Here is a 6870-nt window from a genome sequence, read left to right as displayed (position 1 = left end):
ATACCCTTCACTAAAATAATCTAATCTTTAACTAGCAGATCCAATGGGGTTTATTAAAGTGTGAAGCAGAAGAAAACGGATATGAGTACACTGATCAACTGTATGACGTGAGTATAGATCCTGCTACTGTCCAAGAGTATCATCATTGATGTCAAGGACGGTCGAGGGGTTGCAGACAGGTAAATAAGCTGCCATAAACAACAGTGATAAATGCTCCCACTTCAAAAATCAACTTCAAAATCTAACTTTCTCATCTTTTCCTTTTAATTTTCAGCGGCTTAACCAATTACTTTTAAAAATATTTCTCTCCAGAGATATTATTATCCATCAAAACAGTCATAACGCCCACCAGTTTGAAAATTGTTACAAAATAGAGCGATTTGGAGGGCCCCGTTTTGGCCGATACTTCAGAAATATGTATACAAGCTAGCAGTCGTGCTGGTAGATTCCACCGTCCTTGTTTACAAACCATCCAGTCCACACGCCATGAAAAGCTCCAATAGAGGCTTTGCATGGTACCGCAGCCATCTTGCAGGGTAGTGCATATCCTGTGGAACAAAAGCATTGGCCTGCTAGATCGCAGTTGGCATGCGAAACCTCTAGCAGAGAATTTGACGGCCTACAAATCGTGATCTGGTCCGCGCATGCAGGCAATTCGGGGCCAATTTACTGGCCTGCAACCATACGGTAGTAGCGGGTACCAATGAAAACAGTAAGATTTTGACTGTTGGGGCCTGGGGCGGGGACTTGTCTGTGATAAACATATGTGATATACAAAAGGTAATGGTAATGTTCGTTTTTATCGTCCGATCGCGTGATCGCTCCCGGCCAATGAAAATACATTATTTAAGACACGAGTATAACAGCTTTTATTTCATGGGTCGTATGACAAAACTGGAGGTGTCGCAGGCAAGGTATTATCGTCTAGGCCTATACGGTATGTATCTTCCGGCTGCTTTTGCAGTCTCCCACGGTACAATAACCATCTTCAGCCGCTCCTCCTAATCAACGATCGAAAAATGAGAAAGGAAACTGACCACAGTAGTCCGCTAAGAGATGCAACCAATCGACGACAATCTCCGGTCCAAGTTCCGAGAAGGAACTTTATTTAATGATCCTGACCCCCTAGATGCTGTTTCCACCTGCTATGCAACGGGCAGCTTTTGTGCCTTTAATGAGTTTGGTGAGTTCAGCGTAAACATTGAAATACAATCGTTGAACAGCAAAAAACGCAACCGCCGTTCGCTCAAGCAAAGGTTGAGCTTCAGTTCTAAAATTCTTAGAGTATAATCTTACGATATTATTTATGAAAACTTGGATAATTGGTTTGGTTCATTTTCATTTATTTTCATACATCACAATAAGAATATAAAGAAGCAGTTATTTACAGAATGAAATAATTGGTGAATAGCGGATGCCAGGCAAAAAGCAGAGACCCTCAGTAGGGCTCATTCAGGATTAATACAAGATTTCCTTTTATTAAACAACAATCGTCCATCTTATTTTAGACCTGCGAGTCTTCCATTAAAGCTGAAATAATAACCAACTAATCGGAGATCAATGTCGATTCGTGGGATTCGTCTTTATGGTTTCCATGGTCATTAATGATGTCATTCTTAACCTTGACCGGATTATCGTACCTCACTGTTTAGAATTCCGTTTACAATGAGTTACTTCTTGAATTTGCCAACTTAATACATTAAAAAATGTCCCCGCCCCCAAATTATATCTCTTTCCATTTCCATCCAACCTCAACCCTCAAAATAAGTTGCCCTCCTCCGAAAATTTGGTTCCGAAAATTGATTTCATTGTGGCTGTTATTCCTACAACTCTACTGTATACTCACCACCACTCTGTACACTCACTACCAACCCGCATTATATTCTCGTCAGTGCTAGCGGAAGCCGTCCACTTTGCCCCACAACCATGCGCAAACACGTTCGTTGGTACCACATCTCGCTTGAATTCACGCGGACGTAAATTTAATAAATGGCACACATGAGCTTCCATTTCCTAGACTAGTTGGAGAGTGCAGGACGCTTCCCTGTTTGTAATAGACCAACGCTGTATAGTCGAACAGTGAACGCGCTTGGAAGCACCGAAATGTGTTATATTGGTTGCCTTGCACTTTCTTAAAATTGGGCAAAACAGAATCTAATTAAACTTTCGAGGCATAGAGAAAGAGAGAGACAGATTGATTGCGTGATTTCAAGAGGCGGAACTAACAAAATTCGTCAGGCGTTTGCTTCGCAGCTTTTCTTCTTTAGCGCCTGGGAAAACAATTAATGAACTTGATTCGGATCGGAAAAGCTGCTTCGACAAGCGAGGACAGATTATCAGTCGGGCACCAAGTTAAATCATGATACCCTTCTACGCAGTGTACAGAGTGACCGTCTATGCGACATAAGCATATGTGTTGATTGTGGATTGATGTATTGTGTTGATTGATTGAAGGAAGAATATCAAGTTTTTCCAAGACATTCGCCTCAACATTTTAACCTCTTTTGTCCGTATAACCTTTAAGAATTTTTTAATGCCTTGATATTTGGTAAGGGTAACTCAAGATTTGGAAGTAGGTGGGCAAAACCTCACTTTGTTACAGTTACACAATCCACATACTGTTAAAAGTAATTCGTGCCATGAGCTTATAAACTAAAGGAGAACGAAAAAATGGCGCAAATTCTACGTTGGCAGTTTTGTTGCACATTGGACAATATTGTACGTCGTTGTTGCAAGGATCAATCATGTCTAACTCCATGCAAGTTCAAATCAGTTTGTGGTACCAACAGTGCAGTTTATGCAGTCAAAACCTAAAAACCTCCACAGGAACATCCAGTTTCCTTCGTGCGCATACAATACCGTAATTCTTCACACGTCCAACAATCGAGCGCCCTCTTTCCATTGTTGGAGCGCCAACCGGCAGTGTTGGGCTGTCTCCTATATAATTGCTTGGCTGAAGCTTGAAATTGTGCAAGAATCAACAGTCCATGCAGTCGTGTGCAAGTGTGTAAGCCTATAGTTTCGCCAACCCAAAGACTTCAGTTTTTGACTTCTATCACACTCTAGTGCAAAACTCGTTGACATTCGTCTTGAATGGTGACGATGTTAAGAATTCATCGACCACATCAACGGAATATGATGAGGATCATCTGAGAATAGTCATGGAAGCTGTACAGATATATCCCCACTTCAATTTTCATAGTGATTAACCATATTGAGTTCACGTTAAAGTTTGATATGAATGGCACACACAATAATATATACCGGGTAGCTGACTCTGCCATCCTTGCTCTTTGACACTCAATCTACATCAGTGACGGAGCAGAGAGAGAAAGACTGAAAAAATCTAATTGGCGCTGAAAGACAGGCAGCATTCGCGGTGGGTAGTTTGCGACCCGCGGCTGACTCTCTCCCGTCAATATCTGAATACTTATTCGTCCACTGATGCCGCATATTGCACTGAACAGTCTCGAAACGGATACTTATTCATCAGAACTTATTATCCAAAGTGGTTTCCACTAAGTGGCAAATGAAGCTGCAGACGAGCGCATCATTCTGCCGACGCAACCCGGCGGAGCAACTCCACTTTTCCCATTTAATCACGTCAATTCACGCTGACATGTGTATTTGCACACCTTTTTCTTCAGACTTGGATGTAATTTCTCCGCCCTATGGCATCTTTACTTGACGCGTTTTCGGGGTCGAATGGATGCCGCTTTATGCTCCATTTCACTGAGGAGTTTGTTTTTAATAATGGTCTATATAGCCGTAGATAAATTCCTCAGGTAAAGATGAAACTACACGCGCGTAAAAGCTGTGCCCATAAAAGTACTTTACCTGTACAAAATATTCCAGGACATAGGAGGCATTGCTGGCAGTGAAGAAATCACAACTAGTTTGGCAAAATCGAGTTTTGGACAAATCCAATCTTGGTCAAATAACTAACCCTTTGATACATCTGACTTCAGTATTACCCCGTTTGCACAGTTATCAACTTCCATGTATGTAACCATGGTCGAGTTTAAAGAATGTGTCAGTCCTTTTCAGGTTAGCATGAATCAATGTGTATCTCTTCACTACGGGCCTCATGTGGCAAGGAGGTGCAACTTGAATCATGGCCATGCTGAGTTTAAATTACCATTGAGGTTACTGATTACCTGGTTCCCATCTAGCAACTTTTCAAATCTGTGAGACCTTACGTTTCTCGCCAAAAAGTGTGCTTGTATATGTTTTCCTAGCCATTCCAAACCCCATGCATTTGCATCACCGAATCAAGAAAAAGGTTGTGCAATTTCACACGTTCACAAAATATAAACAAATTACTTAATAATGTGATGGTGGTGAAGCTGGTTTTAGAGAACCACCATGCAGTCTGAACCATCTCCACTCGAACACATCACACGCAGACGGCTGAACGTGTCAGAGTTTAGTTGACTTAGTAATGTGAAGGAACAGGCGATCCAGTTTCAATCGATTCGATACCAGCGAAGCTTCGCCAACGATCCAATGAAAAAAATGCTTCGTTGCATCGATTTTTCGCACATTTTCTATAATTCTTCTCTTCTTGTCACGAACCTTACGATATGGCCTATACTGCTTGCGAGGATTCGGCCTTGTTTGGGTAGAAACACACCTGCTTGCAAAAGGAGGTGTCATGACGAGCTTCGATCATATTTTGATTCTTTTAATTAGATAAAGACTGAATGGGAATTGGACGCCAAGGCTGTTTATTTTTTTTTCATTTATTGATCCTGTCGTTTCATATCATTGGGTATTGATCTAGTCTGGTTGGAATACTTTGTTTAGATTTCTACAGTTTGAAGGACGTGTGTATAACTATATGTTCCAGGTGGTGTTATGTTTGTACAAGAATGACAAAGATTTAATCAGATGTTGATTTTAAAAAGCTGATTGCACTTAACCCTGTTTTCTAGCGAATGAAGTCAAGATAGTTTTTTAGTCCATCAAGATGAGTAGTTGTTATTTGGTTGTGCACATGCGTCTATCAATTTGTAACCCACCCCTGGTATCCCACCTACTACAGGGAAACTGCCACGTTTGAAGTGACGAAATCCAAATCTGCATGTATACATGCGGCAGCCTTTTTTGTAATGTGCCAAATATATGTTTTGAAGTAACATCCAACGCCTTGAAAAATGTAATCAAACTCCGACCGAAGACCTCGAGCAACTCGAGGAGCGTGGAGAACAACAATGATGGGTGTAACAATACAATTGTATAATATACTAAAATCGTCAGAATGATATAAAGGGAGAAGGTATCCATTTCTGTAAAAGCAATTTATATAATTACACTATGAATTTCAGCACCATGAATTTGCAGTTAATTTGCAGTTTCACTGTGAAATTGTTTTTTCACTGCAACTTCATGGCAGTTAACATGGTGAAAACACCGTGAAAATAATCCCGGTTGTGACCCCTTGCCGACACCTTGAGGTCAAGTGAAAACACTGTGAAAATGCAGTGAGCCCATCTAGGGGGGCCTTCCTCATTAACTTTGCGGTGGGGCTAATCCTTTAAATGCTTTACGGACCCATTATCTGAATCCCTCATAAAAAGTACCATTACCCGGCTGGCAAATGAGAAAAACGTTACGGGCAAACCCTGTCCATGCACGATGTCATATGTACACTGCCCTTGCTGGATTGGACAATGATGTACACACCGTTGCTATCCTCGCTCGCTCTGATGCTACATTGTCGGCTTTGTTCTTCCACCACTTTGTATACAGTTTCACAGTCTTTTGGCAATTCCATAATTCGGTTAACTTCAACACTCAATGTGCCTTTTGCCCACAAAAGTTTGAAATATTCATACGTCTTCTGGTATGTGGTCAAGGGGGGTGTGTGGCGAGTACTGGCGACATCTAACATCAAGTTTCGTGGAATTTTATGAATCATGTCACATTTTAGGGCTGAAAAAAAAAACTTGTGTCCTTCCTCCATGGTTCTACATAAGCAAAATCTGCATCCGGCAGATTTGAGCCATCGTACGTGTATCCATCTCTTCTCACAGCTCAAAAAAGGAAAAATCAAAACTTTCTTTCCGCATGTTGTGAATGTAAGGCAGGTGTTTTGTGAAGACAGGATCCTGTCTTTCCCAGAAAGTTTTGTGGTTTTCACAAGTTTCCTTCGCATTTCGCTATCACGGTTTCGAAAACACGCACGCAATATTGCTTCATGCAAGGTTTCCGCTGGTTTCCACTGCGCCGTGCTACTGCCAAAAAGGTGTGATGGCAACGCGGCAATCAGTCCATGCATTAAAATAGCATTGCGCAATTCACTATACAACCACACAAAACTCTACGAGGCTGCACATAGAAAAATGATGTCGCAGGAAGTACAAGTTACGTGTACTTCCCAGAACTTGATTAGTTGGATATATAAAATGTACATGTTTTTTGTGTTCACAAATTTAATTTGAGGTTACATGTATGTTGCTTGATCGGCCTGAGGTGCAACACGACACGACCTCACTAAAGGTTTCATTGGTGTCCGTGGGAGAGGACGTTAAACTGGCATTGGATGAAATTTCAGGCTATTCATGGTGAGAAAGACAGCAATAGGTGGAAAGGCTTGCGGTAGCACCATGCGAAGGAATATATATAAACTGGGAAGGAATATAAGTAAACTGGCATTGTTAGAAAATTATACCAGCCAACATCTACTCAGGTCATTTGCAAGAGTATGAGCCGTATGCACGACTGTCGACCGTGCAATGAACAGTCGCGCTGCGCGCTAGCTACGTGTTTACATGTAGCACATGAGCCTCGTACATTAAGCAGGCAATCACAACTGTTCAGGCTGTGGAATTATACCGTGAACTTGAAAGTGCTGCGCCGGTAATTTAA

This window comes from Acanthaster planci, linkage group LG03, assembly GCF_054643075.1.
Source record: "Acanthaster planci isolate LZ-2023a linkage group LG03, COTS_SCS, whole genome shotgun sequence".
Lineage (NCBI taxonomy): Eukaryota > Metazoa > Echinodermata > Asteroidea > Valvatida > Acanthasteridae > Acanthaster > Acanthaster planci.
The sequence above is the reverse complement of the archived record's forward strand: the minus strand, read 5'-3'. Positions refer to the sequence as shown.